This window comes from Xiphophorus couchianus, chromosome 18 (genome assembly GCF_001444195.1).
Source record: "Xiphophorus couchianus chromosome 18, X_couchianus-1.0, whole genome shotgun sequence".
NCBI classification, from domain to species: domain Eukaryota; kingdom Metazoa; phylum Chordata; class Actinopteri; order Cyprinodontiformes; family Poeciliidae; genus Xiphophorus; species Xiphophorus couchianus.
The window spans coordinates 4,198,068-4,221,367 of NC_040245.1; the positions used below are offsets into that span (position 1 = coordinate 4,198,068).

Below are 23,300 nucleotides of genomic sequence, written 5' to 3' on the forward strand. Positions count from 1 at the left end.
TCCAAGCGTTCACATTTTGGGCGTTGCAGCACATCATTGATCCGCGGTGAGAAAATTCAGTGTGATTGTGGTGTAATTTAATCCACTCAGTTCTGACTGTGGTGAAGTGAGTCCCGTTTGCCATGGATGTGTTTCTGCGTGACCCCAGAGGTCAGCGGCTCTCCACCTGCATTGTGTTTATGAGGTCAACCTGAGGGCTCATTCTGGCTTTATGGGTTTCTGAAAGTAAATAAGTCAGTAAAATTGATCTATAACAGACATTAAAATCATAAATGCTTCATAAGGACACAAACATAAAATCAGGAATATAAAATGGACATAAAAAGTGGCAGCCGAGTTAAAAGTCTGTTGCTATAAAAATGTCTTTAGTCGCTTCTTTAAAAAAGTCCAGACTTCCACAACTTAAAAATCCCAATTTTAATTTTAAATTGAGTCTGCATCTAGTGTCGCCAACGACTGCTGACCAGATGATAGTAAACAGGATGTTTTACGCAAAATTCACATTTTAGGATTTTTATTTGCATTTTCAATATTTCTAAAAACAACCCAAGGACTTAAAAAAAATACCCATCTGTTTTTTTGGGAATACGTTACAGCTATAATATGTAACTTTGTAAAAAAAAAAAAAGAAGAAGAAAAAAAGAAAAGAAAATTGTTTTACATATTTGTTGAAACTTTGTTGCTAGGTAACGGGGCTAGGGTTGCTAGGTGACGGACAGTGCCTGCTGATCTGTGACGTTACATTCCGTTAGTTTTTAAAACAGCAAATTTTCCAGACGCTAGAAAACATTAAAGCTGCAGTTTGTAACTTTTATAAAGAATAAATGTTTACATATTTGTTAAAACTGTTGCATAGCAACAGTTTGGTATGAGACAGATAATCTGAAAATTTTGAGAACTGTAGCAGAGAGTTAGCAAATGTTAACTAGTGATCATGCTAGCTTATGAACGGTTTTCCTGTAGCGGTAAGTTGTTTCTCCACCATCAGCAGAGTTAGCAGCATGTATGTGAGCTTGATTGACAGCACTAAGACCCGCCTCCTGGCTCTGATTGGCTGGTTTTTGTTGGGAACGTTGCTTTGATCAGTCGGCAGTAGTAGCTCATGGAGGAGGTGGTTCAGATCAATCTTTCCACAGATTAGTCAGATTAGCCCAGCCCATCACTTAGCAACCCAATCTGAATTCCAACATGTTTGGTCAGCTGGTTTTACCGACGTATGCGCTGTGCATTGGCTGCTGGAAAAGATCAATTTAAGTGATTTCTTGATCCTTTTCTGTAATGTTATATTTTTTATGTCTTGTTTTATTTCCATCTTTTTTTGTAGTTTTTCTTATCAGGATGTCATGAAATGTGTCAAGCTAAGCTTAAATTTCAAAACAAACCTGTAGAGAAAACCTTTCTCAAGATTTACAGAGAAGAAGCTGAAGAATTAAAATGCATCCTGTGTCACAGCTTTGTGAAAATAAAAACGTTTTGAAGTGGAATCATTCATAATCTCAACATTTTTATTAAAAAGGCATAAAATACACCCAAGGAAATGTGCCCCACTGTAGAAGCGTGTCATCCTAACCTCCCTGTGGAGCATCATTACAGAAATAAGCAAAGGAAGGAGTGGATTTGTGGAGAGAGCTGTGTGTAAACCCTGATGGACTCTGGAGGATTTAGCGCTGCTGATTGACTGTTTGCAGGCTGCTCGGTCAGCAGCAGGCTGAAATGTGGTGCAGGCCTTAAGTAATTGGTTCTGCTGGAAGCTCTGACTGATGGACCCTCTGCTCTGGTCTCCACTCAGGATTCAGTCATCGGGTTACCACAGACGGCGCCAAACATGATGAAATCCATGTTTGGATGTTAAAGGAAGCTATTTTTGCTATTTTACATCATGTTATAATGTTATTCCCTCATCAAAAACATACCTGAAGTGTTTCCTCACACAGCAGTCCTCCCAAACTCGGCTCCTTCAGACTAGCCAGCAGCAATTAGGAAACACCAGATGGAACTGCGCATCTTCTCAGCTCATCCTACAAACTAACTTTTCAGTTCAAAGTTCCTAAGAAAAAATGTAAGCGAACAGCATAATGAGGACCATTGTTGTGATTACTTCCTGAAATCAGAGGGTCGGAAAGAGCAGGAGTTTCTTAAAGAGACAGAGACACGATGTCATACTTAGCTTGCTTACTAAATATGTAGAAACAGACAAAGGCTAACTAGATATTTAGTTTAAATTAAATATTTATTTTCCAAACTAAACATTTAATTTTTTAACTATATATTTCATTTTAAGCGAAACATTTAGCATGACAAATAAATATTTGGTTGCTACCTAAATATTTAGCTAACAGCTAAATATTTAGCTAGAAATCTATATATTTAAACATTTAGTTGGGAATTAAACATTTAACCTGTGAATTTCATATTTTGGAACTCTGAGATGTTTCCTAAATTTCAGTTAAATATAGAAAATGCCAACTATAAATAACTATTCTGACACATTTTGTGACGCCCCCTCTAGCTGGCGCCTTTGTGCGTGCATAAATGCATACCCAGTTTTTGCAGCACTGCTGACCTCCATCTACTCTTAATCCTCCCTTCTCCTCTCCTGACTTCTCAACCATCCGCGTCCCCGAGAACAGCCGCGCTCCTCCTCACCCCGCCCGCCTGCGCGCTCTGAGTGTGTGTGTGTGTGTGTGTGTGTGTGTGAATGTGTGTGTTTGCTGCTGGGAGCGAGTCGAGCAGCGGAGGACACTTTCCCCTCTTCATCTCTTTCACTCCAACATGCTCACTGCTTCGGTTGCGGACTGGCTCTAGATCACACGGTAAGAAGCTTCTCCTTTTTGCGCATTGTTTTTTTTTTTTTGGTTGGGTACAGGTGCGCGTTTTTGTTGTGCGCACTCCATGCGAGCATCCCTGGCTGCTGATTCTGGGCCATGTGGAGCTGCTCTGCTCCTCGGGAGTGTTGCTGCTGCTGCTGCTACGTTGATCTGGGATGGATCACAATGAAACATCAGCGGTTGTTTGTTGGGGGTTTTGCGCTCCGAGCGCAACCTTGTCCCGCCGTTTACGAACTTTAAGGAGCGGGAGTGAAACCTTTAAGGTTGCTGTTGGGTTTTTTTGTGTGTGTGTTTTGCTCGCTTTGTGGTGCTTATATCCGGTTTAATTTGCGCTCTGCTCCCTGAGGAGGTCGGTGCACGGAGCGGGAGAGCGGTGTCCGAGGATCAGAACCAAACTCTGGGTTCTGCTCGGGAAGGAGATAAACTCAGCCAGTCTGATTTAAAAACAAAAATCACAGTAAGTTTAGTGAAAACACGCAGCATCCCGGATGGTTTTGGTGGAGCTGCTTCCTGATTGGAGTAAACCTCAGATTTCATTGATGCGCCTCTTGGAGGAAAGGTTGGCATAAAAAAACAAAAAAAAAAGATTTTGAAGATAAATCCTCCCTCTGATTTGATGTATTTAGCATCTTTAGCATCAGAAACCTCCTTTGTGTTCCAGTGGATCTGCTCAGACTTCCCATCCGAACAGCTCCATAAAACTGCCATTTTCCTCATGTTATTTATATTTTCTGCCGGTTTTACACAAAATAATCCACTTTCACTCAGTGCTCTTCACTGCATCTCATATCACACTTTAAAAACGACGCATTTCGCTGAATCGGCAGCTCTGAGGTGTGTTTTGGTTCGTGGTGCAGGGCTGCAGGGAGGAACAAGCTGCATGAAGTGTGACTGTAGTTTCAATGAGGAGTCTGCGGCTGCAGCAGCATGCTTTAGAGGGGATCCTCCTGCTCGCAGAAGCTGCAGCGGGGCTTCCCTGGGCTGTTTCTGCTGTTGAGGGCTTCCCCAGCAGCAGATGCAGTGTGTTTTGCTGTTAAAGTCCTGATCAGACTCGATTCTTTCTGCTCTGCTGACTGATGTTTCCTCTTTATGTCAGTTTCTTTGTCCTTCAACAACACGATGCTCTGGATTCACTGTTTGCAGATTGATGCTTGCCTCCTCAACATATTTATTGTTTTATGAGCCATATCCAATTACTGCTCTACTTTATATATCGTCTGTTGGATTATTTATTACATCCCCTCTTCCCTGTCTCTCCTCCATTATCTCCTCTGCCCATCTGCTGTAAAAGAGAAAGCCCCCATGTTTTCTGCTTCCTTTAACCTGTGTTGATACCTTTGGGGGTTTCTGGTTAGCTCTTTCATCGCTGCCCCCTCCTCACACTCCCAGATTTAAATATGACACTGGGGAAAAGCTCAGGCAAACCCACATCCCCTTAAAGCGCCTGCCTGGTAGCTATGACAGAGCAGAGAGCGGTTATGTAACATTTATCAACTCTAATTTACATCTATCTGTTGCTTGACTTCCTTTTCCACGTGATTCAGTTAGGTTAGGCCTCTTAAAACTGTTTATAGGGCGTGCCGTGGTGGCCTTGAGTCCTCTACGCGGCCGCCGCGGGTTCGACTCCCGGACCCGACAATATTTGCCGCGTGTCTTTCCCCCTTCCTGTCAGCCTACTTTCGTATAAGGGACACTAGAGCCCACAAAATACCCCCTTGGAGGGGTTTAAAAGAAACTGTTTATAGCTAGCGTAGCTAATTTTCGTCTTTGCTAGCATATTTTGCTAACTTTGAAAACGTTTCGCGCAGTAAGCTTCCCCTGAGGTTTCCCACATAAATAATAAATCGCTAATGTTTTTGTAAAAATGTCATTTGTTCAACAACATTTTTGGCTGTCCACTGTTAAGTTCAAGTAGTTATATATTTATGCTCTTGTTTTGAAGGGGCCTCTATTTCGTTTGCATCTACCTCACTTAATCACGTTGAGGCGCCATGATGGACGTCGGGAGAATTGAATTGCGATTATTTATCTCAAAATATCTTCTATGACTTCACTGGGTTAAAAAAATTGTCACAACTACTAATTATGACGATTCAAAATTATATTTTTAGATATCTGAACTGAGAATTAAGCCCACTTTGTTAAGCCCCATGGAGCTGTCCAAACAGTTGCCTGAAGAATTTGTTTTGCAAAGAAAATTGTTAGAAAATCCCACAATGTGGAAAGAATCCTGCAGTCTAGGATTTAAGGGGAATTCAAAATTTTGTGACCTTGAAGACGGCTTCAAAAATCGGCAAATAATTTCGTAATTAATTATTTTCTGAAAACCTCATGAACATAAGAAAAGCTAAAAGTTACAGTGTCAACCTATATTAACTGCTGAAAATGGAGCATTTTCAAAAATCTTTTTTATTGTTTAAAATTTCGAAATGCTACATAAATCTGGCATGTTTTGTTAGAATGTTAATTAAGTAAATCTGAAACAGAAAAGCCATCTAATTAAATACATCTCTAATTTGTTTGGAGATGCATTAAAATGAATTTTGACTGGTCAAAATTACAGTTCCAGATTTCTCTAATTTAGTCATCATTTGCTTTCAAAATATCTGTTATTTAATTTACACTTGTTGAATCTATACATCTAAATTTACATCTAAGATATGTTAATTGAAATTATGACAAGTCATAACAAAACCTGAAATATCTCAAAAACACAAAATCTTACCAAGTAATTTTGTTTTAAGTTTTTTGTCCAAATATTTTAGTACTCCTGAAATGAGACAAAACTAACTTACAAGTAACTTTTCAGCAAGAAATAGGAGCTTGTTTTAAGTCAATTATTCCATAATATTGACGGAAAAGTTCAAGTTCCACTGGCGGATTATTTAATTTATAGCAAGACATTTTTCCCATGTTACAAGTAAAATAACCCGCCAATAGAATTAGCAATTTTTCATCATTATTAAGGAATTATTGACTTAAAACAAGCGTCTATTTCTTGCTGAAAAGTTACTTCTAAGTGAGTTTTGTCTTATTTCAGGTTTACTAAGATATTTGCGCTAGAAACCAGAAGAAAGTTACTTGGTAAGATTTTGGGGTTTTTTTGCAGTAATTTGACTTTTTGACTAGTCATAGTTTAATTGTTTATCTGAAACATGTTTCAGATAGTAATTAATTGTAGATATCTTGAATTGAACACTTTATGCAACTTAATAGTAAATTTGACATTATTTATTCTAGTCAGAATGTAATTCTTAGTTAACAAATATGACTAATCTTAAACCAATTTCAGATACCTGGAATGTAAACTGATTTTATGTTAAAACGGCCTGCCATACAAAATATGGGCGTCAAACTCCAGTTCTGTAAGTTTTAGATGTTTTTTCTGCTTTAATCCACACAAATCAAATAATATTATCATCAACCGGAGTCTGCTGAGGATTCAACCATTTGGTTCAGGTGTGTTAGAAAACACTGGTCCCAGTTTCTGTTTTTCTAAACACATTCATCCAACCTGAAAGGTTTATTTTCTCCACAGGGATTTTTCATTTTATGCCACATCAAACACATCAAACTAATAATAAAAAAACAACATATCAAAGTGACAGTGATTCTCTGTGGGTTTATTCTGCTCACTGTTTTGTCCTCTTCCTTGTCTCTGGTCTTGATTGATCTCTGGGGACATTAGCACAGCGTTTCTTCCTCTGTGGCTCCTTAGTTACAGAAATGATGTGGATGGCTGTCTTTCTGAGAGGAGCAGCGTCGCAGTATCTTAACCTCACCGGGGGGATTGGCTCTTTTCCTAAAGGACAGATAGTTGCCTTTTGCTAATGTGGGAGTCCTGCAGCGAGATCGCTCCATTTGTTTGGTGAAAACCTCAGAAAATAAAGAGCAACAGGAATCTGGAGGATGGTTTCCAGCGTGTGCCTCGCTGCGGTTTTGTGATGAACAGATAAATAAAAGCCTCCAGGACTGAAATGAGGAAGTTTTACAGCATCTAAAAACATCAGAATGGATTATCTTCTGGATCATCAGATCTGGAGTTTGTCCTAAAGCAGAGATCATAACTCCAGAGACCGCTCCAAAAGCAGGAAGTGGACTAGATGTCAGGGCATTCTGGGTGAATACAACCAAAACAAATGCATTAGCCTAGCTCTAGCGGGAGAAATGTCTCATGGTTTTTATCAAAAGGCAAATCCTCCAACCACTAAAATCTGACGCCACTCCATTATTGTCTAGATTTCATGAAGAAAGAAGCTGTGGTCAGTGTCTTCTTTATTATTATGTAGAGAAACTCCCATTAGTTTTTCCAGGAAACTCCTTCTAGCTTATAAATGATAAATTATGGAGTATCTATAATTATCTTGCAACCCAGAAAAGGAATTAGAACAAACTTAGAATCCAGAGGAACTCGCCTCACTATCTTAGATCCACATTATCAGAACAGGAATCCTGAGAAAACCCCTACTAGTTTATAAATTACTGACTACTTATTCTTAAACATGAGGAACTAATATATAGTTTTATATTTTTTCTTCTTTTGCTCTTTCCTTTGGTTTGTGTTTCCTTCTAATTCATGTAAAGCACTTTGAACTGCCTTGTTGCTGAAAATGTGCTACATAAATAAAAAACCTTCAGAGGTTTTTGTGTCGTTTCCTTCAGTGGTTCTTGCTGCAGCGCCCCCACAGACCAGGAGGGGAACAGGTTGCTCAAAGGGTTTGGTTGGTTTTCTCCTTAATGTGCCGAGTCCTAATAATGACCTGATTATTTGAATCGAATGTGATTTCACATTGTGCTTTTTTACAATCGGACTCCGTCGACAAAGCTACGTTGGTGGCGATCATTGCTCCCATTGGACAGAAAGCAATGATCCACATCAGGATCATTTTAACATGTACAGAACTTCTTTTTGAAGTTGTGGCACTTTTTATTTCGCCGTGAACTTTCAGATGGAGAGGAAAGGCTGCCTTTTAATAGTTCACCATCACCTTTATTGTTTCTCCTGAACCGATGATGTTTTGGTGAGAGCGACTTTGTGGGGAGCAGACTCAGCCAACCCTGAGGCGTTTCTCTGCAGAGGGAATGATGTGTGTTTGACCTTCCTCACGCACCTGCTTGCTGGGTTTTTTTTATTTGTTTCTATCTTTAAGAAATTTCTGTTTGTGTTTACTGCCAGACTTATTGAGTGGTTTGGTTGAAACGTGACGTTGTCTTTGAGGGTCAGGTGGTGCGATGCATCTGCTGAAGTCATGTTTAAGTGAAGAAAGCCTTTTTTCTGGTTTCATTTCCCTCTCAGAATTTGTGCCATCGCTACAGGCTGCCTTCCTGAGAAAGGGAAAGGTGGGTTGCTGTGACCCTGATCTCATCTTTTGACTGCTGGACGCTGTGTTATTGAAATGTAAAAGTTTAGAGATGAAAGTTGTACCACAGATGATCTAATAAAACTTTTAGTGGAGCTTTGTGGAAATAGTGGCGGAATGGAGAATTTGTGCTTTTTCAGAATTTCGGTATTAGGGCTGAAAAAATTAATCGAATCAATCGTGATTAATCAATTACTGAAATAATCGGCAACTAAGTAGTTGATTAATCATTAACTGGAGAATACAGACTCAAAAAATTGGCATTTACTGAACAGTAATTGTGACAAAACTGTCCAAATACACATATTTTGCATTTACGATGAAAAAACATATTTTTCTGTAAATATGTTTCACCCAGAACTCCTCAAGTTTCAGTTTAAGCTTCACTTGGTTTAGATTCTGCAAAAGTAAAAAAATAAATCTACCATTAAGCACCTTTAGCTAACCAATTATTAATCAAAAAATAATTAACAGATTAGTAAACAGTATTTTTTAGCTTCAGATGCAAATGACCAAACATTAATGCATTGTAGACCATATTGTTTTTGTTTTCGTATTCAAAAAAGTAATTGAATTATTTGCTTATTTGCATCTTTTAATGTATTTTAAATATTGTGTAAAAAAAAAAAACGCGATTAATTAAATAAAAAATCTGAAAAATATGCAAATTTCTTTTTTTTTTATTAAATTAATTTTCAAAACAAATATGGACATTTCTGAGTTTCAAAAGTTAAAAATTTTCTACTTTTAAACTTGTAAGTTTTTTCTAGAAAATTTCTCAGTTTAATTTAAAAATATCGTCTTTTTTTGGCAGAAATTTTCTCCTTTTTGTCTAATGCACAATGGCTCTAATACGCCGTTGTAGAGAAGAAAGTTTTTCTTTTAAATCTTTATCAGAAATGATTTTGGTGATTCTGACTGACCTAAAACAAGAAACGTTTAATCCGATTTAACTTCAGTAAGTGAGAAAAATTGTTTTCTTTTTATTAGGTGTCTGAAAATATCTGGTCCAACAATAAATAACATTTTCAAATTTACTCTTTTAATCAAGCGTTAGACTGAACATAAAGTATTTTTCAGGACTTTATGCAGAAATTAAGCTATTTCCAAACTAATTGTGACTGAATAATTTCTGAGGATTTGTGCGCCTGTGTGAACCCCGGCAGCGCTCCTCATGATGCGCAGCAGACATGCAGGCGAGGAGCCGCTGCAGCAGCGCTGCATCATTTATGAGGCGATAATGGTGGAGCTGCAACGACCGCCTGCCGAGAAGCGTCTGAGCGGCTCCTCCGCCATCAAATCCCACTCTGCTACCATCAACATCACATGTCAACACACACACACACACACACACACACACATACACACCTGGGCGCTCTGTAAATAATCTCTCTCTGCTTTCTGTGCCATTATTATGTTACATAACCAGAGGAACTGCAAACCGTTTCTGCTGATGTTTGAGTCTTTCCATTCTCCAGCTTCCTTCCTCCACTTTTATAAGCATTTCGCTGAACTCTCAGTGAAATGTCCTGTAATCTGTTTTATTCCCAGTGAAATAATGATATATTTATGTAGAGATTATTATTTTTTGTCTTGATCACTGCAGTACCAAACAAATATGTCAATTATTTTCGATTTTTTTTTCTGATTTTGCATAGATTTACACTGGAAACAGTAACAAGATTAACATAAAGCATAAAACAATCTTCACCTTTTTGCAAAAAGATATTTTCTAAGCTCCATAAACCCTTTTATTCTGACCTAAATATGAATTTTTGAATACATTTAAACAATGTATTAATATTATTGAAATACTGTTTGACCACATATTTTTCTATAGTTTCATAAACCACACTCAGGACTGATTACATCCAGATAGATAAATAAACCCCCTCTAACAACATTAAGTAGGCTAAAACATCCAATGCTACTAGTCAAATGTGACATAATTTGATTTCTGTGTGAACGGTTTACGATCCCAAAGCGCTCCGAAGACGATGCCGCCCGGCAGCGCTCTGTTTACGGCAGTATAATGTCCGCCACCGTCAATGGATGGATTTTAAAGTTATTCAGAGCCGACAGTATCAGTATGAGATTGTAGAAAGACGAAGGAAGCCGATAACCTCGACATTAACACCCAGATTTAGGTAGTCTCTAGTTACATTTACTCACATTTACTTGAGTAACTTTTTTTGAAAAAAAATTTACTTTTAGGAGTATTTTTAGTACACTGTACTTTTTACTTTCACTTGAGTAATTTTATTATAAATTATTTGTACTCTTACTTGAGTAAACTTTCTGGATTTTCATCTTTTTCAAATGAAAAAGTCAAATTATAGTGCAAATAATGTAACTTTGCCTCCTAGTAGAGTATCTTATTTAGGCTGTGAAGTGTTCATAAGCAGCTTTAGCCTCTTTTCTCCATTTTCCTGCGCTTGCCTGCTGCAGCTGTTCCATATTCCCTCTGATTCGGTTCACCTGTTTTCCCCCATCGCTCTATTTGCTGGATTCTTCTTCTGGTCTCTTCCTGTCGTCTCTGTTAGTCAGTCTTCTTCATCAAACCTTCTTTGGTTCATTAGTGCCTCCCTGCCTTTATTTGGCACCTGAAAACACCAAACATGACAGTAAATGATCACCAATCCACTCATGACGTTTCCACTCTGCTGTTCAAGATGTGCCAGCTCCTTGTATGGTGAGTAATTCCCACAAACTGCCGCCGTTGTTCTGCGTCCGTAACAAATTATGTTTACGCCAGTTCATTCCTTTTGGGCTCCTGCTGAAATGTTTTATTTAGTGAGTATAGATTGAAAACAGGTGTCTTAATTTATTCAAAATAAAAAAAGGTATTCATCATTACTTAATGGTTCCCTGTAATGGAAAACAGCGGCTATGCCTGCTTAACGCTTGCAAACACAATGAATTATTAGTGGATGGATTATAAATCTAATCCAGCCCCACATTGAAGCCTCCAGATTTTTAGTTTTTTAAACATCACAAACCCTCCTCAGTATTTATACCTCAAATATGTAAGTAAATTAGTCCACCTGTGTCAATTTTAAACTCTCATACTCATTAATTATAGGAACTAGAGCAAACTGCTGGTTGCTCAGCAGCTGGATGCTGTCTCCATTTGATTTGCAGTTTCCTCTGATCGCTGCTGAAGATTTGCTTGGATAAATTTCATCTCCAGAGGTTTGTTTTGGCTCCGGGTTCAGCGGCGGCTCTGTGGTCTGTCTTCAGGGCTACAGGGGGCGTGAAACCTCTGGAGGCCAGCTCACAGCCGGCATCTTGTTTAGCTGCAGGTTCTATCACTGGAAGTATGTTTTCATTTTCTTTGTTGTCATCCTCATCTATTCAGCTTTACTCAGTCATCCTTTTATCTTGCTTTTTTCTGGTTTCATTCAGTTCAACTGTTTTTCTTTGTTTTTTTTTCATTTTTTACCACTTAAACTGCAAAGAAATGTGTTAATATTATTGAAATACTGTGACTAACCAAATTATTTAGTCTAGTTTCACAAAAATACAAAGTCCTATGTAGTGTTTTTGGTCTAGTTTCTAGTGCAAATTTCTTGAAATACGACCATAACAACTTATAAGTACGTTTTCAGCAAAATAGGAGCTTATTTTAAATTAATAATTTCTTAATATTGATGAAAAGTTCTGGTTTCATTGGCAGATTATCATTATAATTTTTCTGCTAGTATAATTAGTGAAATGTACTCGCTGCTAAATGTTATAATGGCGGAGAAACAACTTACTGTTACAGGAAACCCATTTATCCGCCGCCATTGGTGGCTATGCTAACTAGCCTAGCATTCACAACAAACTATGCTATGTTCTTTTTCTTGATTTTTATTGGCGGTTGGGAAAAAACCGTTACGCAGGAATTACCGCCACCTACCGGTATGGAATGTGGACTACGTGACAGAAAATAAATAAAACAAAAATATAGGTTGTGCTAGCTGCATAGTAGCAGAGCGCTAAGGCCCGTTTCCTGGCTCCTCTTCTTCTTTTGTTTTATTTTATTTCCTAGTTGGCACTGGGAGATTTTATGTCATACTCCCTCGACATGGTGACAGTTTCAACAAATATGTAAAAAAATATTTTTATGAAATAAAAGTTACATAAAATTATATTACAATATTAAATAAAAACAAATATATTTCTTTGGTCACTGATGTCTACAGAGCAGCATTCATTGTTGACCATATTAGTTTTATGTCATTCATACTTCTGTATTGTTTTCTTCTGATTTCTATTTCTTTTTCATCTTTTACCTCCTATTTTGTCCTCTTTTCTGTCGTTATCCTCTAACATCTCTTCTTTTTGGTTCACTCTTAATTTTCTCTCTGCAGTAATCTCCTCTCCGTTCCCACACTCCACTCCTCCGCCTGTCGGAGCTATCTGTCATCCTGTGGTCCGAGGTGCTGCAGCAGTGTTGGAGGGCTCTTGTGTGGGCAGGCTCATGCTGGATCAGCTCCAAGTGCACCGCAGGTTAGAAGAACAGGGAATCCACGACTCCGAGTTCATAATATAGCAATTTATTTTCAAACCTCTCTTAACAGGCAGATTTGACTTCATGTCAGATTAAAATTAACTCCTCATTTGATTCAAATCCTCAGGCTAAAATATTTTGTAGATTTTTTTTTTCAACCTGCATATTAACTCAGTGAGAATAAATTAGTTTTTAGGGCTGCGATAAAAATCCCTGTCTATCTAGATGTGTGGATGTCCAGCAGCAACGGTTTTATAGATCTGTCTATAAATCTGGCTGAAGATTGGAGCTATAAACAAAGGGCCAAATCAAGTGCAATGTGATTAAAACTCTTAAAATCAAGCAGTAAAAGTTTAAATTATTTCCTGACTTAGACAGGAAACCAGTTTCTGCTGCTTTGGTTTTTCCAGCTGCTGCATTTTGTTCAAAACCTGAAGTGCATTAATTGAGAAAAACATTTTACAGGCAGTTGATTCTGTCTATCCTTTTAAAAGGGACCTATTTCTAAAGAGCAGGTGGCTGCGTTGATGCCTCATCAAAAATACTTCCAATGTAACAAAACATTTGGAAGATGTTGCTTTATAATGGAAAGATTTACATTTTGAATGTTTTTGTACTTCCATTTGGGCTTCTACTGCTTCTAAAAAAGACCAAGAGCTTAAAAAAAACAGGCATTTTTTTTAAGTTCATGTTTTTTTAGTGACTGGAAAATGAGCCGTTTTAAAAATCAGCAGACACTGCCGTGTTACCTAGCAACCCCAGTAGAGATCCAGCCCGTTACCTAGCAACTCAATCTGAGTGTCAACATGTTTGGTCAGCAGGTTTTACCGCTGTATGCATTACAGAGTCCGTCCAATCAAAATGTAAAGCTGGTGTACCGGTCGCAGTATGTAATAATAATGTGGTATGCAATGATGATGCAATGATTTGAAATCCTAAAACAGAGTCTGTACACTGTGCAGCTTTAGTAAAGTCCTTTCTTCCACTGTGGGATTAGATGCTGAATGACTGAATGCTGCTGGAGTCGCAGGCTGCATGGTGGGGTCTGAATCCTGATTGGATGCTTGATGAGCCTAATCAGAACATGCTGAAGTAAATGGCGCACAGATCACTCACGTTTTGGTCTCTGTAATGTTGCATTCACACCAGTCATTTAGTACACTTTGATCCAACTCCAGTCCGTTTGCTTAGAAAGTCTGGTTTGGCTGGTGAGGTGTGAATGCTAAGCTAACTCTGGTCCGCCTACAAACCTCAATCTGGATTCAGTTGAAGTGAACTCCGAATGTGTTTGTGAACGCCAAGTGGGCCAGAGACCGCTCCAAAAGGAGGACGTGGACTACAGCACAGTGCATTCTGGGTAAATTCAAACAAAACAAACGCATTAGCCTAGCGCTAGCAGTAGAAATGACTTGTGGTTTTTAGCCAAAGACTAAAGAGAAATCCTCTAACCTATAAAATCTGACTCTTCCAGTTTTGCTTCCCTTTGATCAAGGAAGTTGCCAGTGTTTTCTTCAGAGGTTTTTCTTTCAGTGGCTGTTGGTGCAGCGCCCCCACAGGCGAGGAGGTGAACAGGTTTTTCAAAGGCTTTGGTTTGACTCAGAGCAGAGAGAAAGAGAACCACAGCGGCTGAACAAATATTACAACTTTGGTTCCAAACAAACCAAATCTACTGGATGGAAAGGTGTGACAACAAACTAAATTTCCCTCATGTATGAGTGTAATGGTTCTGTCATGGAAATCTTGACAGAACCGTTTGTGGACTTGAATTACTAAATTAATTCAAGTCCACAAATTTCCTGGAATTAGCATCATAACATGAAGAGCTGCTACTGTATTTCATTTAAATTTAAATAAAATCTGGTACCAGTTGCTAATTTCAGTTTTTAGTTCATCACAAAACATGTAGATATTAATGTTTCTCTTTTAAATACTTAAAAATCCACTGAAGCAAACTGAAGTTACCAAAATGATTCTGACAGAACATCTCTGAACCTCCCACTCATCACCGTCGGGCAGTTAGAATCAAAATCTGCCTCCTCGCTCCTCAAGCTGCTCCAGTCCGCCACTTTTCTCAGCTTTTGATTGGCAGGAAGTAAATGTTTTCCTGGAGGATCATCAGGAGACGAAGAGACATCAGCAGTTTGTTGAAGATATTCAGGATCTGCTGCTTTAGGAAGCCAGGATCCGACAGAAACATTGAATTAATCCAAGTTTGTTTGGAGATTCCTTTTTTACTGCTGTTGGATGTTGACGGGCGGTGTCCATCTTGGACAGGCAGTTGGAGCACGGCGCCGGCGTCGGACGTCACACTGGTCCACCCCACAGGTTCACCCACACAGCCACTGGTCCGAGTCCAGGATGTGTCCCACCAGCTGTCCTCTGATTGGCTGGCGTCCTGGCGTCGCTGCGGGTGTGTTACATCCTCGTCCATCAGACCAAACGCTTTCTGGTTCACATCTCGACGCCTCGGCTCAGACTCTCTGAGGCCTGCAGCTTTTAATTATCTGAGCACCGAGATCTGGCAAGTTGAGAGGAAAACCCCGTTTTCTAACTGTGAAGAGAAAATTCTGAGCTGAATGAAAGTTTGTAGAGAACTGAGAGGAATCTGGAGCTGCAACTAATGATTGTTTAAGAAACTGATTAATCTATTGATTATTTGGATGATAAATTGATAAACAATTTACACATTCTGCAGATTTTTCATTTAACCACTTAAGACTGCTTCTTACAATATTTGAAATGCATTAAGAGATCCAAATAAACATTTCAGTTCCCTTTTTAAATAAGAAAATAAACATTTTATTGCTTTAAATGCACCAGCAGCATTACTTTAGATTTTTTATAGCAAAGGCTGCATCTGCAGCTAACGTGAAAAACTCGGGCCTTTCTGCTGGACTTAACATCAATAAAGTGTAGGAATAATCTGGTGATTATTTTTTTTGATTAACTGATTTCTAATTGTATAGAAAAAGATGCTTAACAAATGTGAACCGGGTGAAACCAAAACTGCTGCTTGACGAGTTCTGGGTTCAACATATCCACATTTCCTTTTCATCTTAAATGCAAAATGTTTATATTGATTTAAAGTTCTGACTTAATTTCTGCTCTGACTGTGTTGTTGACAGTTTTTAAGTTTCACGGCGTCAGATCACAAAACTCTGAACTTAGTCTCAGAACTCTTCTGATTTGAGCTGAAAAGCTGAGCTGTCCTATCAGGTCCAATTGTTTCAACTTTAACTTGACTGAATTTTATAGACTAAAACCAACAATCAGTCTGTCAGTGAATACTCTTCCTCCTCTTCATCAGTTCTGCTCCTGCCTTTAAAATTAAACCGAGTTGTTGTCTCAAACATCAGAAGTTGAGTTGCAGCGTTTAAAATGTCATCCCACCTCCGCACACGGTGACCTCACTGAACCGGTCAATGATCTCATTAAACCGCCGGTGATTAGTCAGAGAGAAGCTGCAGCTGTGTGTGTGTGTGTTTGGATTTATAATGTGTGTGTTCAGGTTGGCAGCACCGAGACGCTCAACAGTCTGATGCTGCAGTCCGTCTATGCCAAGCAGCTGCTGCAGTTTGGTTTAATCCGTGTAAAACAAAATCACGTTAGTTTCTGCTGGATGCCGCAAAGTGAAGGTCGGGACTCTTAAGAGAACTTGGAATGTCCTAGAACAGGGGTCTCAAACTCCAGTCCTCAAGGGCTGCAGTCCTGCAACTTTTAGATGTGCCTCTGCTGCACCACACCTGAATAGAATAATTAGGTCATTAGCAAGGCTGGGAGAACTGATCTACACAAGGAGGAGGTAATTAACCCATTTCATTCCCAGTGTTGTATAAAGTACTGAAATCTCAGAGTCAAGTAAAAGTACAAGTACCTCTCCAAAATATGACTTTGGTAAAAGTCGAAGTCACTGACTGAAATGTTACTTGAGTTAAAGTCTTAAAGTATCTGAAACTTCTTGTACTTAAGTATGGAAATTACTGTAAAAATGGATGTACTCAAGTAATGTAATGAAAAGTACAAGTAAAAAGTAAAACAAAGCAAATGCAGTTTGAATGATATTTTTTATATTTTGGTAAACTTGTCAAATACACTTAAAATAATGTACCCAACCAAGTGCAGGCAAAATTAAACCTGCTAATAGATATACCTGCAGGCATCATTTAGTTAAGAAAATTAGGTGCTTTACCTATAGCACAAGGTTAACTTAACCTGCTTTACAACTGAACCAGCTTCTTAGTAAACCCTCCAGGACAGAAAATACAAAGTTTTTGTAAGCCTTAAGTTTTCCCTTCAAGTAAGGTCAGTGCTGAAAATGAGAAAAATAAATAGTACAGAAAATGCGGCCAACATGAAGAAAAAGATCTGTTACGATTACTCTACTTCACAAACCAGTGAATCAGTCAATGCTACAGTCAGTAGGTGGTGCACACAACTGGTCATTATGCAAAAGAAAAAAAGAATTGGGAGGGAAATGCAGCTTATTGGCATCTGTAAACCTGGTTTTGAACTTGCATGCCTTTCCTATATTCGTTAAATTTAGTCTAAATTGCTATCGCTATGGCTTCTGCCCCCCTTGAACAGAGGAGTCTAGGTAGCCTGCTACAGTCAACATTAGGCCTAAGCTAAATACACCACGTGTGGAACTGAAACAATGCCAAACAAAGTTCATTTATGGTCAACGTTTCACAATACAGTAGTGCCTAGTGACCAAGCTATAGTTACTGAAACAGGAGGATTATAACCATTTCATAAGAAGTTACCTCGATGTGTTTCTTCAAGTTGGACGGGGAGTTTTTGTAAGATAGAATTTCCACATCTTCGGGCAGGAATAACATAAACTGCATGCGGTACGACGAATCTTTAACACCCACGAAAGAGTATATTGTGTTTAAATAAGGCCATGGGCTCTCATCACCAGCTGGTGGTTCCCCTGGAGCCGTGTCCGACGTAGTTGCAGTCGTTGTGGTCTCCGTCTCCTCCTCCATGTGGCTGCTGCTGATTGCGAGACTTTCTTTGTGTTTAATGGGAGAAGCGAAACAGGTGTATCCTATTGGTGGTAATGAACAAGCCCAGACAAGCAGGCTACCGACTTTGTTCGGTAGCCTGCTTGCTACTTGCTAAGCAGTAGGTGGGGTCAAAACACTTTGTTTCTCTCTCGCGCTTTTTTGTAACGAGTAACTAAACCACACATTGAAAATGTATCGGAGTAAAAGTACGCAATTAAGTTCGGAAATATAGTGAAGTAAAAGTGAAAGTCATCAAAAATTTTCATACTCGAGGAAAGTATGAAGTACTCCAAAATATACTTAAGTAAAGTAGTGAAGTATTTTTACTTCGTTACTATACAACACTGTTCATTCCAGTGTTTTGTACCTGTGGCACATCTAAAAACTGTAGGTCTGCGGCCCTCGAGGACTGGAGTTTGAAACCCCTGTCCTAGAGTTTCTATGTTTTATCGACTTCATCTCAACGTTTAAAACTTGTAAGAATCTTTTTTGATCCGGCTTCAGAGCTGAGAGAAGCTTTTAAACGTGAGCTAAACCGCAGCATTACTGTTTCTGTACAATGATTAGTGTTCGCTGGTGTGAAAGCCACATGGTTAGTAAAATCCTTTGTGACTGATGCAAACCCATCATGTGGAACAAGCTCACGTAACGTCTACATCTGCTCATCCAGCCACACAATCATGAACAACAACGGAGGGAGGAGAGAGACGCTTTCTAGCTGGAAACTCCGTCACTGTTTTGAGTTTGTCGACTAAAAATTACAATATTAAAACAAAGTTTCAACCAACATTTAGGCTGTTTTCTGTCCTGATAATCCAGTAGATTTGGGACCAAAGTGGCAGCATCTGTTCCATTTCCAGCTGCGGTTCGTTTTGTCAAACCAACCAAACCCTTTGAGCAACTTGTACCCCTCCTCGCCTGTGGGGGCGCTGTACCAAGAACCATTGAAGAAAACAACATGAAAACCTCTGAAGACGACACTGAGCGCAACTTCCTTCTTCACCAAATGAAAACACAGATTGAGCAGAACCAGATTTCAGCGCTAGGAGGATTTCTCTTTTGTCTTTGGCTAAACACTATGACCCATTTCTCCTGCTAGCGTTAGGCTAACATGCTTGTTTTGGTTGCATTTACCCAGAATGCTTTAATTCTGGGTAAATACAACCTGTAGTTCACTTCCTGCTTTTGGAGCGTTCTCTGGTCTGCTTAGTGTTCACATACTGATTCAAACTGAACCAGAGTTCACTTCAACTGAACCGAGACTGAGGTTTGTAGGACCAGAGTTAGCATAGCCTTCACACTTCACCACCTGAACCGGACTTTTTAGATAAATGGACTGGAATTGGATTGAAGTGCACTAAACTGGGCCAGTGTGAATGCAGCCTCAAACAAATGATACCTCAAACCGTTTTCCTTAATGACAAACGAGAAGCTTTCAATGCCAGTTATCTTGACTTTTTTCCAGTTACTGCTCTGACAGAAGTTTTCATATTTGAGTAAGCTTTTGTTTTTTTATCCTGGAGGGATATGTGAGGGTCTTCCTCAGAAACAATGAGGTGCTGGGTTCACATAAGGCCATTCGATCCCTGACTCGCAGTGATAAATGTGTGGCTGTGAGTGTCAGCTGGAGTGGTGGTTGTTTTGTGTTGTTGGTGTTGTGTTTCTTATCTGACAGGATGCCTGCGCCATGTCTGGCTGCTTCGCCTGATAACTGGCTGCTGTTGCTGCTCTTTTAACAGGCCCATTCACAGCTACACCCGTCTCATCTCACTCCGAAAGCCACTCCGTTAGCGAGTGGTTCAGATGAAAATCTGGAAAGCCAAAAGGGACATTTATCAAATCTGAGTGATGAATATGTTTGAGTTGCAGCCGCTGGGGTATGAGGGCTTGCTGCTGTCTTTTCTGTTTAGTGTCGAAAACAAAACACAAGCGGCTTTCAACTAACGGTTCAACGATATGAATGATAAAGATTTTAAAAGATTAGGTTTTTTGTTTCAGATAAGGTGAATTTTATAGCTTATTCTTACTGATTCGAGTAATGGCTCCTCTACAGTAGCTCTGATCAGGATTGTTTTTTATCAGTAAACCCTCAGTCACACGTGTCAAACTCGAGGCTTATGGGCCAAATCTGGCCCGTCGTAGCTTTTTATCGGGCCCTCTAGTCTCCAGAGGAGCACATAAATAGAACCTTCAAAATATTTTGCTTTTAAGATATTATTTTGTTAATATAATTTGAACTGAAGTTACTGCTTTCGCAATAGCTTCCGGTAAATTCAGCACTGGTTGACAATTAGTGCTTTAGCATTGGCAGAACTAAAGTTGACAATTAGTGCTTTAGCATTGGCAGAACTAAAGTTGACAATTAGTGCTTTAGCATTGGCAGAACTAAAGTTTACAATTAGTGCTTTTGGTAGAATAACAAATGTTTTTGATTAGTGCTTTAGCATTAGCAGAGCTAATATTTCTGATTAGTGCTTCAAGTTTCAGGTAATTAACTTGGGATCTAGAAAAGTAACTTTAAGGTTTACAGAAAGTAATCTATAGTAATCTCTTGGAAAATAGACCCGTATGTTTTGGAAAGTAACCTGTAATTGTACTAGAAGGTGATCTTCATGTTTCTATGGACTGTATTATTTATTCCAGTTTTTGTTGTGATAAATCCATCACACGTTTTTTGCGTAAATCATGTGAAGTGTGATGGTGATGAAAGAGCAGCATCCATCACCAGCCTGAAGCTGGAACTGACTCTTATATGTTGTCAGTCGGGTCCCAAAAAGCAGTTTATAGCTGAGTCTTTATTGTTTCACAGCCTGAGATGAAACTGGAGATCAAACCCGAAAATCATCAATGCTGATGAGGTTAGATAAACAAAATGTCGCTCAGATCTAAAGCTGAGCTGTGATCCACTGCAGTCGCAATTCAGATGTCTGTCTCCCTCTCTAAGAATCGCTGCTGTTCTTCATTCGAAACCAGATACATATGAGACTGAAATGTTTAATCGGTCAACTAACTTACAAATCAATTAATCGCTAACTGAAGGACACATTTGCTGAAAGAACAACACACTCAGAAGCAGTAATTAAGACAAAAGTGGAAAAAAGATAACTGTATATTTTGCACTTAATATCAAATAAACTTTTCTTTCACTATACATTTGTTCTACCCAGACTCCTCAAGTGGCAGGTTAGCTTCACCTGGTTCAAACTCTTTAAGAAGAGTTCCTGTCCAATTATTAAATACTTAATTTATATTTACAAAAAATCTCCATATCAGCCCTTTACTGTATTGACATTAAGTGAAGTAGAGATTTTATTATTTATTATTTTATTATTTTCTAATTTAAAAAAACGAATTGAATTGTTTATTTGCATCTTTTAATGTATTTCTTATATTCTATAAAACAGGCTTAAGTGTTTAAGTGAAAAATGTACAGAACCTATCATTTTTAATTGATTAATCATCAGAATAATTGATTAATCGTCAGAAAAAGCTACAGAATAATCTAGAACTGAAATAGTCATTAGTTGCAGCCCTAGGTATGTGTTTCCTGCCTGTGTTTAGAGTTGTTTTGATATGTGAATAACCTTCAAGGGTCCTGCGACCAGCATTTAATGGACCATGAAGGTAGAATAAATGAAATGCCAACAACAAATGAAAACGACGTGGAAGGAGAAGAAGCATGAAAGAAACGAAATGGGAACATGCAGCCTGTGTGACGAGAGACGGGGACTGTCGTGGCTGTAATTACAGCGGGCGACTTAAATGAGGAGAGTGTGAAGCCGCTCATCGTGTCGTGGCGACGAGGAGCAGGAGGCAGACGGCTCCATTTCACAGCCATTAACACGCGGCTGCCTGGACTGTCATAACGGAGACCTGCTGAGACGATTCCAGTTGAAAGCAGAGGAGCTTCCCGCTTCTCCACAGGCTCCTCGTTCACCAAGAACATCCAGAGTACTCTGATTACCGACCTGGAGAACGCCCAGCAGGGGAGTGGGAGCAAACGCCTCAGGAAATGTTGATACAGATTTTTATTTTGGACTAAAACCAGATTTTAAGGCTGCACAGTTATAGATGACTAAATATTGCAGCTGAAATCTGAGAAATTCAACTTTAGGGGTCAGTGGTAGAATATCTGATGTTCAACGTCAGTAGGACTGAAACGATTAATCCGATTAATCGCAGTGAATCGGTCAGGTCAATACCTGTCAACTAATCAATTAATCATCAACTTACGAACTCAAAAAAGGCATTTGCTGAAAGAACAACAGACTCAGAACAGCAATTAAGCCCAAACGGTGCAAAGAATATGCACATAAATTGTATCTAATCTGGTTGAATAACAGATTGAAACCGTCTAGCTGGATGAGTCGTGGGAGTAAAGGCCTCAGGAAACGTTTATATGCAGCTATATTTTGAATTCAGACTACACAAGCAAATGTGACCAAATATTGCAACTGAAACTGAGAAATTCAACTTCAGGGGTCAGCTGTAGAATATCTGATGTTCAACAATGTCAGTGGGGCTGAAATGATTAATACGATTAATCGAGACGAATTGAAATAACTGTCAACTAATGTAGTAATCGATTAACCGTCAACTGGTGAAAACAGACTCAAAAAAAGACATATATTGCATTTAATCTGATGGATAAATAACCCGAATAACAGATTATCTTTGTATATATTTATTCAACAATTCAGCAGCAAAAAACAATTAAAACTAAAAAATTTATGTTTTTTGATTTTCTATCTGATTGGACGATCACAAATCAAACCATCCAATGAGATAACAGATGTTTTTGATGTAAATTTTCAAAGATATTGAAAATATTTCACTTCCATTACATCCACCTAATCGGAGACTTGGAAAATCATTTTGCCAGGAAACGCATCTCTTCCTGGATCCGACTGAACCGCTAGAACCCGGCTTCAGGTGGAAATGAGGGAGTGCTAGCTTTGAGTTGAACTTCTGTTTCTGAGTCAGATTGGGGATCAGGTTCTTGTTCAGGACTGATGGAATAAAGATGGAGGAGCAGATTGGTTCGGCCTCTGCCGTGATTCATCCTGATGTTCTACTCGGTGTGCGTTTGACACCGCGGCCAGGGTGGGCCTGAAACGGTCGGCTGGAATCAGAGGGGGGAAGTCAGAGCTGTGGGTAAAATCTGTGGATGCGTCACCGGCCAGTCATCTATGGGGAGAAGCAGGATCTGGGGATCTGGACTCATCTCCAGGATGAACTGGAATGTGTTACTTTAGACAAGGAAGTCTGAAAATAAAGCAATGACCTCTAATCTCACTGCCACCCAATCCTTAAAGGGGCGGCGTCATATAAAAGTTCTCAATCCAATGCTATTAAAATTGTTTGTAAAGGCTTAATGGAGAAACGTTGAGATGACTTCCTGAATGAGTGTTCTTAAAGAGACAGGGGCCCAATTACAAGCCGCTGAAGTACTAAGTCAAATTTCTTTTATGTCAAATTTGATACAACCTTTTCATAACAAATGAAGACAAATGGACCCTTGATTGTGCTATCAAATGGTGCTAAATACTTAATACTGCGCCTTTAAAAAAACCATGGATGAATGGATTTATTGTCCTATTACCCTTCT

General features: G+C 39.0%; 1 protein-coding gene across 4 annotated transcripts in view; it reads left to right on the forward strand.

Moving 5' to 3' along the window:
• The first annotated feature begins 2,624 nt into the window (after positions 1-2,624).
• slc8a2b (solute carrier family 8 member 2b) overlaps positions 2,625-23,300 on the forward strand; it is a 102,421-nt gene continuing 81,745 nt past the window's right edge. For 2 of the 4 annotated variants that reach the window (XM_027999425.1, XM_027999428.1), the window contains exon 1: positions 2,625-2,813. The gene's annotated coding sequence lies outside the window, so the exon portion shown is untranslated. Of the gene's footprint in view, positions 2,814-10,742; positions 10,881-12,543; positions 12,683-23,300 lie in introns of those variants that run through there. The other 2 variants (XM_027999426.1, XM_027999427.1) reach the window with 2 other exon arrangements.